Source organism: Periplaneta americana, chromosome 7 (genome assembly GCF_040183065.1).
Source record: "Periplaneta americana isolate PAMFEO1 chromosome 7, P.americana_PAMFEO1_priV1, whole genome shotgun sequence".
Classification (NCBI taxonomy): domain Eukaryota; kingdom Metazoa; phylum Arthropoda; class Insecta; order Blattodea; family Blattidae; genus Periplaneta; species Periplaneta americana.
Genome location: NC_091123.1, coordinates 118,835,328 through 118,855,056, shown reverse-complemented (window position 1 = coordinate 118,855,056; position 19,729 = coordinate 118,835,328). Strand labels below are relative to the sequence as shown.

Below are 19,729 nucleotides of genomic sequence, written 5' to 3'. Positions count from 1 at the left end.
TGGTTAATATTGGTTAATTAATATTAACCCGACACACTCACAATCACACTCACATTCATACAAATTTCCAGACTCTAGACACCCAGGTAATTTTTCTTCTCCGGGAATCGAACCCGGGACCTCCAAATCTGTAAGCCAGCACGCAGACCAACAGACCACGGAGGCAGTCTCAATAACTCAGTGAAATACATTCTGAATCCATAGATATTAGAGATGGGTAGAAAAAGACGGAACAGTTTCTTCGAAACTGCTCCATAATTGAAACTATTTCGATGGTACGAAACGGTTGCGTGAAATGACCTATTCTAACTGTTCCGAAGAGTGTTACACTGCTCCTGTGATCCCATCGACATTCCACGTGGTTCCAAGAAGTAAACAGTTCAATTTCTAAACAGGTTCCCTCCTCTTCGCCGTCTTCAATTGCCACATGTAGCGCTACCATCGACCGCCAATCGAAAGTATCTATAATATCGATTTTCCACACGACCTTCCTAGAACAATATGTAGGACCTCGCAGCTTAATTGAAGGGATCCCTGCAAAAAAAAAAAAAAAAAAAAAAAAGGGGTGCTTCATCACTTTTTTTTTTTCAAATTAATATTTTTCTTGTTTCATACGTTAAAAAATATGCGTGATGTTTTAGTGCAATTGTATAAAACAATTGATAGTTTGTGCAACCATGGAGAATAATATCTTTCAGACGGTATACAGATAAATAAGGGTGTCATTTAAAAATGTTTCCGATGACGTCACAACTCGCACAACAGTGTTATCAAGAATGGTTTGTTTTTGTGAAAAAGTGTCTTTCAAAATATACTGTTTTACGTGTCCGAGCGTTTTTCGAAAAACATTTCTATTTAGCTGTAGCAGAAAATATGCGTAACTTTGAAACGCACTTTATATTTGCTATATCTCTTGTTGCAGTTTATGATATTCGCACAGTAAATGTGTTCAGTCCAAAATGTGGCTAAATATATCCAATTTTATTGCAAAACGAGGGTAGCTTCATTACTGGTTCATATTTTACCCCCCCCTCTAAATTTCTGATTGCAATAAATGAGCGAGTGATGAAATGAAACTCCTCGGTACCTAGGACATACTCCGAAAAAGGAAAGGAGCTCAGTTACAATTTCAATTTTTATCATGTTTTTTGTTATTCTCCACAATTTTGTAAAAATCGAGCTACATCGTTTTTGCAGGGAGCCTTCAATAATTATTGTAGGAATCGAAGTCGTATCTTCCGTAATAAATCTGATATTAATAACATAACGCAAAAAAAACTGTATGATTTTAGACAAAGTTTGTAACAATCCCCACAGTTTTCACCTCACGACGAAGAGAGATCCACTCTTCGAAACGTTGTGCTACAATTTTGAAAATTTGCAATGGAAAAAGTCCAAACAGCTCAACCATTGAACAAGTCACTGTTGCTCTCACATCCTTTCATTCACATCTTATAAAATGGTTCTGTCAAGGCAAAGGCAAAGTTTCACAGTAGAAAATTAGATAAAAACGTTGTTATGTATTGTAATGCCAATTATGAATAATGTGTTAATTGTAAATTCAGTAGTAAATTAATTAATTTAATTGTAATATGAGCACTTATGTATTAGCAATCTTAGAGCAATGAGGCCGATGAAGTTCTTAAAAATTACGTATTCATAATTTAAGACTTAAAAATAAAGTTTCTAACCGCAATATTTTTTTTTACTATTTTTGTCACTGTATACCGTAATGCTTAGTACTCACTAATTAATTGCATTTTTAAGTTTCTGTAGTTTGTGTCGATAGAAATTACATTTTAGCTGCAGAAAATAGTATTTTTAGCTGCTTGAAATTGTGTTTTTAGGTGCCGAAATCTATGTTGTTAGTGCCTATTTTGTTAAATTCAGGGATTATTTTAGCTAAGAGTTAGTTTTTAAGTGCCTAAAAATCCATGATCTACTTATAACTTTTACGGTGAAATCTTAGCAATATGGAATGCTCTGCAAAACCTTCTCTTTAAAACTTAAACATTTCAGACAGCAGTTATTCTTCCGGATTCCAAAGCAGCAATTCAGCCCACAAACAATCTTAATGCAGGATACACATAAGCTTGTCACACAGCTCCAGAAACAAAACAAACAATTTTCCAATGGATTACTGTTCATTGCTGCATTCCAGGGATTGAAACTGCTGACCTTTTGGCAAAAAAAAAAAAAAAAAAAAAGGTTCTTATACCTAATTGCTAAAATCCACATCTATGTATAAATTCAAATGTATAAAAGACGTTTACAGTTTCACTTTTATCAATATTTACAAGCACAAACAACAAAAGATTAGCCGTTTTACTGAATAATAGAACACTCATATCTAGGGAACGAAGTTGAGATACCAAAACATTGCCTAGAGACGGCTACAGATTTAAGGAGCACAGGATATAGGATGACGTTAGTTGTTTACTTTACTGATGTACCTTCAGGTTCATATGCAAAATGAAAGACTTCACGTGAAGGGAACTCTGTTCATTCGGAGTTTATGGGTGACGGTTTTGTATTGTTTACTGCATTCTAAAAGGTTGTTTCGACACAGCATGCCTATTTTCTGTTTAAAAAGTAAACCTTTCGTAAGGAGTTTAGTTGTGACCTAGTGAAGGTAAGTACTGTGAAGATATATTAAATGCCGCCAATAAAATCTGTAACTTTGCCTGTGCTTATTTTTCAGCCAAGGACTAAAATATATTATAGTATATAGTATATATTATAGTATGTAAGTTGGACATGAAAGTTAAAAAGCATCGTGATTTACAAAAACATTGTGACTCTAAAAGACACATCAAACATTTGAAATTGTTTAGTGATTCCATTTCGGTTCAGTCCATTTTCTATTATGACTTGTGTCTGATGTTGATTTGTGCGAATATTGTTTACATAAACTTGAAAATACACATTGTAAACACTTGATTGAAAAGTATACGAGTACGTCTAGAAAATTGTCGACCCAACAACAATGCGCACACAATACTTACCCTCGTGTTACGAAATAATTTCAAATTGTATACAACCGCTGTTGATAAAAAAAAGGGTCAAACTAAAACTGAAGAGTGTTCTTGAAAAAAAATCTAAAATATATTTGAAACACTGTGAAGTACAATACGAATTAAATAGTGAACAGGCACAAGGAAATACACAACAACATTATAATAAATATAAAGTATTTCAAATTCGCACCACTAACATTGCGTGATGTCGAAAGAATATTTTCTTAGTACAAACATTGTTTCAGTTACAATCGAAGAGGTTTATATTACGCAATTTACACAGTTGTACATTGCAACAAAATTAGTGACACTTAAAGTACACAATTCATTTTTATTTACAATCTATCACCATTTTCTATAACGAAGAAAATGAGTTAAGTTGCTTTTGTAAATGTGGTTTATAATCTATTTGTTTTAGTCATCTAACTATACGTAGCAATATTTTGATTCAAGCATAGCAGTGCTCAGTAAAAGTCCCTGTATTATCCTGATTTATGTAAACAACATGTCTTGTATAACACGCGACGTAGTTAACTTCATAGGTTCGGTGTCCGAAGTTCCATTCCTACTCATGTCAGAACATGCCACGAAAATCTGCAGTGACCACTTTCACATTGCTGATGAGAGACGAGACGCGATTGTCTGGTAGTACACTTAGGTCTATCTTACACTAACAAATTTCTGTGTCACAGAATATGATAAAATTTTTGATCAAATATTATATATGGTCAAATGTAACATTTTGACTATATTACACTATGTCAAAACATTGATAATATCTTTCATTACAGTTCTAATAATGGATCCACAATAGTTTTATGCTTGTTGTAACTGTAAAATATGCAGTAATGGTTATTGCATTAATACGCCTACTAAAGAAGAAATAAAAGAAAAATGTATTTCGCCGGCTTAGAGTGTAAACCTGCTAACCACCAAAAAGGAAATTTTACAGGGGAAACAAAAAACTAGGTATAAATGAAATCTGAAACTTTAGAACTGAATCCAAAGTACAGACGATGAAGTTTCTGAGTTAATTTATACTCGGTTTTTTGTTTCCCCTGTAAATGGTAGGATGGAAGAGAAGGCCTTATGGCCTTAATACTGTCAGATTAAATAAATAAATGCATACTTAAATAAATAAATAAGCAAATAAATAAATAAGCAAATAAATAAATAAGTAAGTAAATCAATAACTAAATAAATAAATCAATAAATTTTCCTTTTTGTTAGTTAGCAGATTTACACTCTAAGCCGACGATTTGGGTTAGTGATTGGAGTAGGGAGAAAAGATACAAAAGGAATTCATCAAACTCTACTGAGAGAACTTCAGTGTGAAGATGTGAAATCCTCTATATATATATACTAAGTATTTAATAATGGATGAAACATTTCATGTGACTCATAATGTGATATTCAAAGTTTTATTATTTTCACAGACCATGTGTACTTAATGTCCGCCATTTTCTTTCTTCTCAGTCACAGATTTTATCAAAGGTATGATGATGACCATAACTTTTATCACAGAACTATGTCACAGCTAGATGTGATCAAAGATGCTATACTGCACTGTAAAAGATTTTATCACATATATTTTATCAAACTTCTGTGAGACAGAATTTTCATAGTGTAATATAGGCCTTACATCGACTACAATTGGACGGACTTACGCAACAAGAGACCAACCGCCAAAAACTTGTTTTCGAGATACTGACCATTGAAATAAATCTGGTTTTTATTAAACATTTTATGCAAGACGTTTTGTAACATTCATACTACTACAAATAATAGCACAAATAATGTTTAAAAAAGGCTAACTGGTTTTTAATAATAGACCAGCAAATTGATTTAATATTGGAAAGCAAAATAAATAAGTAAATTTTATGCAGTAAACGAATTTGCTTACGAATAGCAGTAAAATGTAGATATCGCATTCTTGATTTTTTACGAGTTAAATAATCCAGTCATCAACAGATTCGTGCTAATATCTAATTTTTTTTCAAATTGCCGGTTGGTCTATTGTTGCGTAACTCCGTCCAATTGAAGACCTCACAGGAAAAAGGGTGTACAATCAAATTATTGAAATGTGTGACTTACGCGGAAAAACTAATTTTTTAAAATTAATTCATGACAATGAATTATTGCATTCAATAGGTGAATAAACTTGTTTCCTTGATTAATCAATGGGTTCTGCTAGTAAATAAGGCCTAATGAAATATGCTCCTGAAATTAGTTTCCTTTCTCCTGAAACATGAATTATAGATTTGTTGGATGCGTCCTTATTCCGGAGAGGTCTTCATTTGTAGGAAACTTTAGTAATAATAACTCAATAATTTACTCATTAACTCGAAAAATAAATGGATTTCTGACTCACTGATTCATTATCCTACTTATTGGTTCAATAACTCATTCACTAACACAACTTATTGAGTTTCTGAATGACTGATCGCTTCAAAGACTGGTCGGAAATCGATGACGCGAAGGCGTGATCATGGGTATAATTGAAGGCATATCATTGTTTGATTCTGTGGGAATACGACAGGTGACAACGCAGTGGGGTTTATCTCTCTGCTATTCGGCAGCGAGGCATGTATCCCGCCCGGCACCACGGCGCGTATCTGTGGCTTGTTTGAAATCTGCGTTTGCTCTATGTATAAAGCTAACGAATGAAGCGTAATGAAGTCACAGAGGTTTTCTACATGCATGATTTTCCGCCACAATACATTCCAGAGCGTGCTTATTCTAACGCCATGTCACGTAGCTGACCTTTGTAGCAGGACAACATAGCAAGCATCCTTCCAGCAAGATTTATGCAATTCTAGTTACATCAATTTAATTACTGTGCACACAAGAAATATTCAGAATGTACCTTAACTTTGCGTGAATACTAGAATTTGTACCAACAAATGCCTATAAAAATATTGCATTACGTTACGAAGTTCATATAGCTGCCTTGTTAGTTGCTGTATACAAAATGTAACAATTATCCAAAGTTGAAAATGCAAAATAATATAGACTCCCGTATGACTGATAATAAATTTGGATGTGGAGCTAGGGTTACCATGAGAAGAAATATTATAGGAGGGCATGGAATCTAAAATAAGAGGACTTTTTAAAAATTGATATGAACAAAATTAAAGATAAAAACAATGGCTCACCTTAGTTTTCTCACTAGTTGCTGGATCAGTATTACATCTGTACCCTACTTATCGGTGGAGCCCACTTTGTGCACAAGAGCCTGAAGAGACAAACTTATATCTTGTAACAAAAAACTATGGAACTGTTCACAGGACATGTCGTTGACATGATGATACCTCTGACTGTCTCCGTTAGCGTGCGATTTCGTTCTTTTGTGCATTGAGCAGATATTAGGGAAAATATTCTCTCAACACTTCCATTCTGACTTCGGATAAATAAATAGAACTGATATATTTTTAAGGATTCTGAGAAAGTTTCAGTGCTCGCAGAATTATTGGAATTGAAGAATTTGCACCATTGTTTATCTAAACTTAAATCTTTGTCCAAATTAACTTGATTGGCATATCTTTGTACATTGTAGAATAAAATTGATAAAACAGCTCAGAATCATAAATAATGACATTTTTAGAGTGTAAGAATTCAATGCATGTCAATAGGTCATCACATTTTATGTTTTTATTATGTAATTAAAAAAAGGACATGTCATCTTTTGCCGGACGGATGGTAACCATAGGTATGTGGAGCCAAGTTTCAGACAATTACTTCCCAGAACAAGTATCAGACGTGAATATGTTAGGAGAAAATCCACCAAATATTAGGGAAAACACGGGAAATTTATGAAATTTACATGAAGCAAGTGAACAGATAGGTTTGGAAGTAAATGCTGAAAAGACAAAGTATATGATTATATCTCGTGACCAGAGCATAGTACACAATGGAAAAATAAAAAGATGGGAACTGGCCATCCTACCCTATAATCTTCTGGCGTAGTTGCCTCATAAGTTGTGCCTTCTTGGTATCACTTGTAAGATTCAGACCTGTCTTCGGACAGTTGACTAAACAACAACAATATCGGATGTGAGCGTAATTATATGATACATATTATTTTAATGTACCGAAGTACATACGATATTTCCATGCAAATATTCTGCGTCATCATACGACGAAAGAGTCATCGTATGATGATGCAGAATATCTGCATGGAAATATCATATGTACTTCGGTACATTAAAATAATATATATGATACGCGTAAATCACTTCGTGATTTAAGACGGCGCTTATTCCGTCGGATCCCGGCCAACTAGTCACTCATAACGAGTGCACCCCAGCACATGTGTGGACTTCGGTCCTACGTTCATAGACATCTATGACGTAGTGCAGAGGACGGCCACTAGAGGGAACCCAAGAGTTGGAGCTTAATCTGAGACAATTCTGTCCGACGCCGGGGTGGTATCCGATGTGGCTTAGTGGATAAAGCATCAGCACGTAGAGCTGAAAACCTGGGTTGAAATCCCGGCGCCGGAGAGAATTTTTCTCCGTTCCATTACTCTTTCATCGTAATTATATGAACCAAAGTAAAAATGTTTATTCAACATTTTGACATTTTATGAATTAAATATATCATGACTATAGTCCAACCATGCAATTGGGAACCAACTGAAATTAGTATGCGAGTATAAAAAGTAGAACGCTATAGGCATATAGATAAGTGATTATATGACACAGATTTTTTTTCATTTTTAAACTCTAATAACGTTAAAAAGAACACGAACATATAGGAGAAGGTCTTTAGAGAATAACATAACATACGTGAAAGAAAAAAGAGACAATTATTTTAATAACAAGAAAATTCAATCCATAGTGTTATAAATTTTCTAATTTTTAATTTTATTATATCTGTATCTGCCAGTATAAATAAAAAATTAATTAATTAATTAAAACTATCTTATAATGAATTGCAAGAAATTCCATCTTGATGTTATTGTGTTCCCTATTAGACCCTACTATTTCACTAATCATTGTATTATTACACAATTGTCAATCTTTTGCAGTGAGTCTATTTTATTTCCTTAAGAGGAAACCACAGCCGCAGCTATGTTGTAATTGGGGCGGTTTAAGCAAAGGGGTGTAAGTAACATTTCAAAAAAAAAATATGTAAGGGATTTAAAATTTCAGTTGTAAAGAAATATTTCCTTTAACCACATGGCACATTAACATTTAAAATTAAAACTTCACGGAATTTATGAAAGCTTAGTAACTTTTAATCACATTCTATGTAAGTGCACTCACACCCTTTTGCTTCTGACCGCCTCAATTGAAATTCATTTATGTGCTTCATGCTGTGTACACTGGTTAAGATCAAGGCCAGCAACGACAATAAGATATAAGAGCACAGGACGAACACACGACAAATTTACTCACCGTCTATGAAAGTGAGTAAAGTTTCCTACTGAGTCTGGCGTAGGAGCGACAATATTTTGTAGTGGTTGTGTAATTGAAATGGACGTTTGTCTGTTTACTATGAAACAGTGAGTGCTTATGTTTTCTATGTAGACGGTAACTCTGTAAGACAAAAGCAAAGGAGGTTTGTAGAGAATCTTCCAGGTGTCATAGTTCCTAGTCGTCCTACAGAGCATACTCTAGTTAGAACATTTCAAAAGAGTGGAAGTGTAAAGAAAAAGGGTGAAGGAGGAGACGATATTTTCATATGGAAAAGCCTAAACGATATAATACGTTCTGTATTGCATTTCAAATGAAGTTACGCTTATTCGTATTTCTAATGCAATAATTTTGGATTAAAACTATCAATTCCGCGGTGAAACTGGCTTACTCAGTTTTCGGAATCGTGGTGAAAACCAATTTGGTGTTTGTCCACTATAAATTCCCCTAGAAATAATCAATTATAATGATCAACAATCATTATGCTACTTAGGGGAAAATAAGTGTACTAATTCACATTAGTGTACTGATCTTAAATCAGAAATCCCCCTTTTTTAATATATCATAATTTTATATGCTTATACATGTTCCTATAACAGTTATTTTCTAGAATCCTTTTGTATTATTGCTAATATTATGAACGATTAAATGACAAAGAATAATAATTTATCATAAGAGTGCACATCTTTTACCAGGCAGTACTTCTCACTTGATGACAAATTAATGTCAGAGGTATAACAATTGTTTGAATGCATCTGAAGTCTGATTAGTGCAATATGCTACCAATAAGCGATTATGCAATGGAAGGGGAAATAAATTAGCCCCCACCCCAATATCTTCTGAATTAATCCCATCATAAGTAATACCTTACTATCTTCAGACAGTTGACTAAACAACATGTATGGTTTTTACTATATTAATGCAGTTATGCTTAAAATAATTATTTATCTCCTATCCAAATATTTCCATGGCTGTTAATGTAAAAATATACCGTATATTTGAAATTTTAATGAACATCATGAATACGAGCTCTAAGTCAAACTTTCGGACAATTTTTGCTATATTTGTGGCCAATAAAGATCACGTGACGAGCGTAATGCACTAACTCAAAAAGTAAATTGCTTAGAGACATTACTTCACATTCAGAGTGGGGGATAGTGAAAAAGTATGGAAAATTTCCATTTGCTGCAATACATGCTACTGAATAAGAAAATCCATGTATTTTGCTGCATCAGTGATTTGGCACAAAAGTAAACTTATAAAGAGTGTTAAAAAAGACTATCGAATACTTTAGGAGGTGATAGCATGCGTCAAAACGAAAAATGTCTAATACACATGGGTCCTACAACACATACTTTCTGAGATCAGGACACTTGTTCATAGGAGGTGCTCAATGTGCCGTCCATTTATGGGAATGTATTTTTCTGCCCTACAATGCAGCAGGTTCCGCGCCGTGGCGTAGTGGTCTAACGCATCCTGCCTAGGACTCCCGTTACGGAATGCGCGCTGGTTCGAGTCCTCATGGGAGAAGAAATTTTCTTATGAAATTTCGGCCAGTGTATGGGACCGGTGCCTACCCAGCATCGTGATGCACTTGGAAATTACGATAGGTAGCGAAATCCGGTTGCGAAAGCCAGCTACAATTGCTGGGGGGATCATCGTGCTAACCACACGATACCTCCATTCTGGTTGGATGATCGTCCACCTCCCCTTTGGCATGTGGGCGTGAGGCCAGCAGCCGACTGGTCGGTCTAGGCCCTTCAAGGGGCTGTAACGCCACGGATTATTATTATTATTATTATTATTATTATTATTATTATTATTATTATTATTATTATTATTATACATTACAGCAAGCTACCAGATAATCATACCGTAGTTGACACCCCTGGCATGGAATACTGATACGTCGCAAGGAATACTGAAAACAAAAGTTTGGTTGCAGATTTATTTTTTATTTTATTGGGTTATTTTACGACGCTCTATCAACATCTGGGTTATTTAGCGTCTGAATGATATGAAGGTGATAATGCCGGTGAAATGAGTCCGGGGTCCAGCACAGAAAGTTACCCAGCATTTGCTCGTATTGGGTTGAGGGAAAACCCCGGAAAAAACCTCAACCAGGTAACTTGCACCGACCGGGATTCGAACCCGGGCCACCTGGTTTCGCAGCCAGACGCGCTGACCGTTACTCCACAGGTGTGGACTTGGTTGCAGATATGAGCAGGTTCAGCAGAGATGGTGTTGTGAATTTTCGTAATCAGCATGTGTGGGCTGATAAAATTCCCATGCACTTGAAGAAACAAGGCATCAGCACCGATTCTCAAGCAACGTATGGGCAGGCGTTCTTGGCGATAGATTAAGGGCCGTACGTGCTACCACAGAGGTTAACTGGGACTCGTTATCAGGACTTTCTTATTAACGTATTGCCTATCTTGTTGGAGTATGTCATGTCAGCAAAGACTACAGATGTGGTTCATGTATGATGACACACTAGCACATTTTTTTTTTCGGCAATAAGCGTGAACACCTGACGCTGACATTTCAGGACCGCTGGATTGACTGGGGAAGCCCCACAACTTAGCCTGCTCGTTCCTCAAATCTAAATCTCCTAGACTTTTGGTCAGTTTAAAAGAATGCGTGATTCCTTACGCCAAGGGGCAGAGAAATGCATTGCCATGAATGGACGTCACATTGGGCACCTCCTATGAACAAGTGTTCAGATCTCAGAAAGTATGTGTTGTAGGACCCATGTTTATTAGACATGTTTTCTTGTTTTGATGCATACTAGCACCTCCTAAAATATTGGATACTTTTTTCTAACACCCTGTAGATTGTTGCCTTGCTCTCTAGAATACAAGACGTAAAAATTATATATCAACACTGTCAATCTTCAATCTGCTGTGAATACTCTTTAATATATTCATTTAATTTAAGTTAATAATAATAATAATAATAATAATAATAATAATAATAATAATAATAATAATAATAATAATAATAATATAAAAACTAAGCCGAAATCATTATATCCAACTGTATTCTATATGCACCAAATCGTAAAACTCAGACTTACTGATTACCTGTTAACTCAAGAAATCTGACATGCTAGACAGCAATTGATTTCAGATTTGGAATAAGCTCACCCATTTGACTAAAAGATAATAGAATTTATCTCAATAGCAGACAAAAATATTTTTCTTTCTTGAGCAGTGTAATAGAACCCGGATCTATAATATGAAAAGCCGAAATACTATACTTGCAGCTAACGATGCTGATACAATCTCCAGACATAGTGAAAAGCCAGATTTCAATTTTAAATGAGAGCAGAAGCAGGATGAGACGAAGAGAAGGATCTTCCATACACAACGAAGTCACAAAGTTTCATCTGGATTATCCTTGCTCGTCATTCACTCGCCGACCTCTTATGATTACCTACACTGCACTCTGTTGACACAGTGTTAATCGAACAGCTTAAACTGCTCCAGCCTAGACATCCTAGATGTAGACGTTATTCGTAGCTTGTAATTACGTCGTCTGCAGAGAGTTCATCGAGCATTGTTGGCGTGAAGTTTCCTGGCAACTTGCAAAGTCTTCCCCTTTTATGTCTTCATTATGAAACACCTACGTCTTCAATGAAGTGAGGAGGGAAGTAAACTGAAAGAAAAATAAATCTCCGCGCCGAAAAAAAACACTGGAAAAATATTTATATTTCACTCGAACTCACAGGCAAATAGGCCTAGTTCATTAATCCCAGTACGCCTATAGATGATTTATGTAGACATGTCTGTGGTGTTAAAGTACTGTTCTCCAGCCAGGAGATTAACCGCGAAGGGAATGCGCTTACTATTGCGTCATCTATTGGAGCGAAGTAGATAGATAATATTACCGTTATAACGTCAGTTGAAAAAACATGCGCTCTCCTGCTTATGTTATTTCCTATATGGAGGGATTAAAAGTCAAGGAGATTAACCGTGATCTAATTTTGTAACTAGGGTAGTATAAATATGTGTGTATCAGTGTTATCGTTTGTGCTTTGAGAGTTAGCCAATGGAGATGCGAGTACCCACATATGTGGTCTTATGATATCTTATGACATCAACATTCATTCACAGCATTACCCCGCTGCTATATACATTGACCCCGCTGCGTCTCATTCCCCTGAGACTTTCTCCTGGATGGAGTACAGTAGAAGTGGGGTGTTACAGCATTTTGCCGTCATAGCTCTCAAATGAGACAGCTCCGGAAAATCACTGTAATAGATACGTAATAGTGATTTTATCACAATGTGATATATTTGTTCAGATGATTCTTGCCGATTGAGGGGTTCCGTTTGATGTCTGTAGATTTCCAAGTCGCCTAGAACTCAATATCACTGTCATCTATTTATCTCGAAACAAACTACGAGAAATACCATTGTTTCTCATCATTAGGGAGCGGATTTTTATGTGCTAAAAATTTAAATATATTTATTTTTTATGTGCTAAAAAGTACGAAAATATCTGCTAAAAATAAAAAAAATATATTTCTTTTAAATATTACAGAAATACCTTACTTAGCTTGGGGAAAAAAATGTTACTAGGTACTCACCCACCACACTTGAGTGCTAGTAGTTAGCCGAGAATTGCAGTGAACAACAAAGGCCATCTCCAAATCCTCCATCACAAATGCATGCCGATTATCTCTGAACAACGACTTATACTGTGAAAACGATCTTTCCACATCACAGGACGTCAGACGTGCATATTTAAGGAGAGGAATGTCACAAACACAAACACCGTCAATTTCACCTACAGGCACATCCTCTAATACTTGAGCAAATTTACACATTTTTTTATATCCACTATTTTTCCCAAACACATTCTGGAATTTGTCCCTTAGTACTTGTACTTCTGAACCTGGTAGCGAGTCTAGTTTAATTTTCACGGCACGTACCTCCTTGTTTCAGACAGCAGGCTTTTGGATGTTTCGAGTTTTTTATGGTATCTCACAAAAAGCTTAGATTTGCTAATACGAAAGCCAAATCGTTTTTTAAACAACCATTTTTCAGTATATCTTGAAGGATATAAATTAACGAAGCCCGGTAATTGGGAATCACAACAAGACGTATTGCCTCACTTGATGGACATTAGCGAGAGGCGAAAAATTTGTTTAAATTTAATAATGTTCATACCCGAGCTCTTATCTGTTGTGTTTCACAAACAAAGCGTGGAATGAAATGATCTTCAGCAACAATAAATATTCCTAATTATGCGTTGCAAGATCTCTCCTCCCTGTCCATGTTAATTTATTCTCTAATAACAACATTGATATGCTGGCTAGCAGTTCTCAGAACTTGGGGCGATACTATTACAAAAATGTATCACGGATACATCACACGGCGGTTGGAAACACGAAGCAACCAAGAATTCTTGAAAAGTTAACGTACTTCTGAGTGACATAATTGCTTTAGTTTTAAAATGTTTAAAAGTTGTTGTAAAAATTATTTAATTTAAAAAAACTCCAATATTTATGTGTTTATAATAGATTTCCTGAAAATATGTATTTACATAATTTTTTTGTGAAAATATGTGTTTTTAAAATAAAATTCGAGTTTTAAACTTGAAACTTGATGTACGGAATTTTTTACTTTGTTAATTGTGTTTTATCACAGGCAAAAATAATATTTCAATACATAGGAATCCGCTTCTTACTTATCATGAGCCGACAGATGTTTATGTTTATCGCTTTTCTGCCAATTGAGTTGATATACCGGTGCCATGTCTTATATCAACAACAGTGATTAGCCGCGACGAGTATACTGATAACAAAACACTCTCTGACATCTGATATGTGTTATCGCTATGTGTGGGTGTGTATATTCACTCAAGAATATTTAGAAATAATTAAGTGAATCATTTGTGAAAAAATATAGGCCTAGCGTGTGTATAGCTTCAGTATCAAAGAGTTGCTGACGTTAACCTTTTGAGTGAGACGAAAATTAATTAGATCCCAGTTATGTTGTCCTTGAAGTTGTTCCTCTGACTTGAAATTGTCTGGACTCTGGATCTGTCACATGTAGGTACCCATCCGCCTTCGCTGTGAGTCACATATTGGGCAGAGATTATTTCTCGGAGCTGTGATTTTGGAACTATAGTCTCAGTCGGAACCAGTGACAAAATCACAGATCTTCATATCACACCCCACTACTAAGAGTGAGAAGTGAGGGATGCAAATTCGTAGATACAGAGTGATAAATAAAATATTACCCTCTCTTTAGGAATCAGTTCTATAGATCATTTCGAGTAAAAACGTCATATGTACATGGGTCGAATATCTTTACTTTATTTATTTATTTATTTATTTATTTATTTATTTATTTACTTATTTATAAAAACCCATATGTAGTAATGTAAACCAGGTTTGTTAACTTTTCTGTGTCTCAATACAAGTAGTGGGATCTGCACCAAGGGAAGTGGGGTTCTACTGTGACGTGAACTACGGGAAGAAAAGTATGATAGGTCTAGTCTGATCTGGTCTGGTCTGGTAATATCAACCTATTGATGGGTAGGACTCACATCTACTGTACATTTCGTAATCTTATACTGGAAGATCGATGTTTCTTTAAAGACCAGGCGACGTATGTGTTATCATGATGATTAGAGACGGGATTTATATACATTAAAATTAAGAATGGCACAGAGTATAGTTCAATGAATGTGATGTCCGTTAGGAGGGTTTTAAAGCCTGGCTAACAAGACCCCGAAATACAAGAGAGAACTAAGTCACAAGGACTTAGAGAATGCGATAACTTTACCAAAGAGAATAATGAATGAGAAGAAAGGCATTTAAAAGGAGTGGAGATTTTGCTTGTATATTAATAAAGTATTCCGAGTAAATACATTAAATTTTAGTAATATAAATCCGGGCCCTAATAATAATGTCTGTCCTCACTTTTCCCATGAAGTAGCAACTCATACTGACATTTCCCTGGGTGATGGATTGGCAGCGGTGGTCCACCAAATTAGTCTCCAGATCACCAAATATAACCACTTCAGATTTTGCATTTAGAGGCAGATCTCTGGATAAAGAACTAAGAAAGTGTCTAGTGAAATAGTTTGTGTGTAGTTAGGTATTTTATGGGAAAGAAACATAGATATTACGACGATGTGAAGAGCAACGACTAGAAGTATTTGAAAAGTAGATATGGAGAAGAATGCAGCGTGTGAAATGGATAGACAAAATAAGAGATGAAGCTCTGCTATAATGAGTAGGTAAAGAAAGACTAAAGCTGAAACCAATCAGGAAGAGAAAAAGAAATTGGTTGGGTCACTGGTTAAGAAAAATTGGTTAGTAAAAATGCACTGGAAGTAATGGTGAACGGAAAAAAAAAGGCAGGGCAGAAAAAATGACAGATGATAGACAACATTAAGATATATGCTGATTTTGTGATGAAAGACCTGACCTTGGCCAGAAAAGTATAAATGAATGAATGAAACAAAATGTTAAGAAGTAAAGAACTGTCTAAGTAACAGTTATTAACAATTTATTGGGATACTGTAAGTTATATAAGCACATTAGAAAATAAAGTAAATATTGTAAATTGTGGATCCATATATGTTGATAACTTTCTGTAGTTAGCAAATATTGTGCTCGCGTCTGTTTCGCGTCCATGTCAAAGTATAAATGAATGATAGTACATTTTTAAACATAGTTATTACAAATTCCTCTCAAGGACTGTAACAAACTCATTCAAGTACAATTATTCAGTCATGACAGTCGCCGACAATGTGCGCCTGGGTCAGGCGAGTCCATTTAGTTAAGCCAAGGGGTGTTTGGATTAGTCAGTTGCTTGCATTCAGAGCGATCGGATGTCAAGCGTGCGGTAGAGCGACGTGTTTCCAGTGCAGATAAGCTGCACTGCATTTCTTTACTGATCGCTCGCTCTTATCTCTCCCCACTACTCCTATTACTTTCCCTCTTTCGCGTTGTCGAGTTGTCAAGACTAAATACTCGGTCTGTATATATGTGGACTCCCCTTGTGCATGGGAATGGACTCGTTCAGTTTATCTGTCATGAAGTAAGCATTTCCATAGCAATGTAAGTCGAATATCCGTTCGACAAAATCCTTAATTTATCTATTAGTTTGGAACATCGAATATATACGTTACATGTAAATAAAATATATATAGAGTGAACAATAGACTAAGTATGGAATATTCCTAACAAATTCTTTAATTTTAAATTTAAAAAAAAAATGTTTTATACAAAAATTGTTGGAGATTAAACGTACAGTATCATAATATTGGTCCAAAAAAGTTATTCAGATATACAGATTGTGAAAGAGTAAACTTTATTTTTAAATGACATCCTATATTTAAATATCCATTAAATTTTACGCATGAAAATGTAGAAATTTTAACCATTCATCGGTTTAATGTCTCTTAACTATTTATTAAACTTGTTTCGTGGCCTACAAACTTGAGACAAATTAGTATGTAAAATCATGCTGAGCAGGCCATGAAACTATACAAAACACTATATCTTACCAAGCAATTCGAAGCTAAACAATACCCCAGTCTATCACGAAAACAATCCATTGTAGATATGAGATGGAACAGATCAGTCTTATAACTGCGACAATATTATACAAGCGTAAACAGGTAGGGGAGAGTCGGGTAGTATCGGACATCGGGTAGTATCGGACAGTGCATTTCTTTCATCTACCACCATATGGTAGTACCTGAATGACATGGTTACGTTTCTCTATGCGACATCACAGAAACGTAACCATGTCAATCAGGTACTATCATCGTGTGGTAGATGAAAGAAACTCACTGTCCGATATTACCCGATGTCCGATACTACCCGACTCTCCCCTATATTTCTGAACAATTCCAGGCTTGATACCTTTATTGATTATACTCATAGTTTGTGTATTTATTGATTTTCTGGGCGATATTCATTTCAAATTAAAACGATAAATTGTACCACAAGTGATTGAATTCATTAATCCTCTCCAGTATTTTGTTTGGTAAACATATTTACTCATGTATTGTGGGTCCCTATACCACGGCATGGCGCTTTCTCAGATTGCGGATAGAGGAGACGGCCTCCAGATATGGAGGGTAGCTGCGAATATATTGAATAAGCAGTCGTGGACAACCGATAAGGGGTGGTCCTCCAGCTTGGGGGTTGGGCGAAGGGCTAACGACCCATCGCCGTGAAAAACCAGCTTGTTATGAAACCATACAATAAACCTCGGAATGAGACTGATTCTCTGGCACAATCAAAGCAAAGGAATAAGGTTATAAGATTTGGAGGTGGGATATGAAGGATTCAGAACCATAGTGGGCCAAGCGCCATTTACTAAAACCGTAGAAAATAAGGGTTAAAATAAGTTAGTACCATAATTCAAAGGAAACATATGTATGTATGTGTATGTATTTATTCACACAGCAAATGGGTATATATCCGGTGGCAGTGGTAACTAATTACACTCAATAATGACAATTAATAATAAACACAACTAATAAAAAACAATAATTAATAATAATACTAATAATAATAATAATAATAATAATAATAATAATAACAAGGAGCATTCTAAATTAAATGAATCCTGGTCACTTAAAATAACATTTAAAGTAAATCTAATTTGTATCTTAACCCTAAGTTCGAACTAGCATGTAATATAAAGTATACATATTAAAACTAAATAATATGTCAATCTTCATTAAACTATGGTATTCATTTAACTTTAATCCTTGCTTTCTCCGTTTTAATAAATGGCGCTTGGCCCACTATGGCTCTGAACCCTTCATATGACGATAGAGACTGGATTAATCTTTCACAGGATAGGGACCGATGGAGGGCTTATGTGAGGATGGCAACGAACCTCCGGGTTCCTTAAAAGTCATTTGTAAGTACGTAAGTAGGCCTAAGTAAGTAAGTAAAACATATTTACTTCCAATTGAATCTTTGCCAAAAATTCCATACATTTTTTTTATCAGGTGAAACTTTCATGTCGCATTGACCAGAAATTGTACAGAGTGTCCCATTTATCTTGTGTACCTATTATAACTTTTGTGTTTGGATAGGTTTAGACTATTTGTTTTTGAGCGTTATGTTAGAACGAGGGACTAACATGATTGTGGAGATTTGGTGCATGTAACTACATTATGGTTCAAGATACACTTGACGTCATCAATTTCTCAAATAGCACTACATACTTTAATCATGTTACATTGATTACACACATTAAGACGAGTTCAAAAATGTATCACAATGTCACCTTCCTAATCAGTAACAACAACAAAACGAAACAAACACGTTCTTCCAATGTGATAATGTTATGCTTTGTGAATCACAGAAGATGTTCCAAGTGGTGACCATTCACATTAATAGACATTCGACGGCGTTCCCCGAAAGACCGTATGACTTCCCGGCATGTTTTTGGCTTAATGGACACACAAGCCTGTCGAATGCTTTGCTGCATGTCGTCTGGTGTTGTCAGAATATTCTGGTACTTTACAGTTCCTCACAGGAAGAACTCGAGTGGCGACAGGTCCGGAGAACGTACAGGCCACTGTACGTGGATTGTGGCGTCACAGTTTTTGTGGTTTGTTTACATGTTAAGACAGCAAACACACAACACACGACGTGTACGGACATCAGTAGTCTTTCGTTTTGTGTAAGTTAATACACAAGTTGAATGGGGCACCACAACAAACGGCACATTCTGACGGTATTCAATTTTGCTTTTTTTTTTTTTTGTTATTGATTTGGAAGGTGACATTGTGATACATTTTTAACTCGTCTTAATGTGTGTAATCAATGTAACATGATTAAAGTATGTAGTGCTATTTGAAAAATTGATGATGTCACGTATATCTTGCACTCTGTATGGACACTCTGAAGCGATCTTTGTAAATCATCTTCTGAAGAGGCTATTAGCACCAGATTATGAGCGAAAAGTATAGCACCGATTTTCAAATTGAAATATAAAATAAGAAATTAAGAAAGATGAAAACTATATCAACAAGCTATAATTATTTCATAACATTTTCTTACAACCTACTTTGAAATACAATGAAGCCAGTTCGTTGAATTTTGTATTATTGGTGATTTTGTGAGAAAGGCAGAAGTTTTCTCCAAAATTGTATAAAATGAGACTAATCAAGGCTTACAAACACGTAAGATTATAACTATATATAGAAATCAGTAGTTACAAATTCAGTAGCACGCTGATTACTCAATAGTAGTTAAACGGAGGTAAAATCTCATAAAGCTTTCTTTCCGTGTACCGTACTAATT

The 19,729-nt window shown here is 35.3% G+C and overlaps 1 protein-coding gene across 1 annotated transcript in view; it reads right to left on the bottom strand.

Moving 5' to 3' along the window:
* The window catches only part of LOC138703394 (retinal guanylyl cyclase 2), a 1,174,702-nt gene that overhangs the window by 1,100,088 nt on the left and 54,885 nt on the right, over positions 1 to 19,729 (bottom strand). The window lies entirely within an intron of this gene.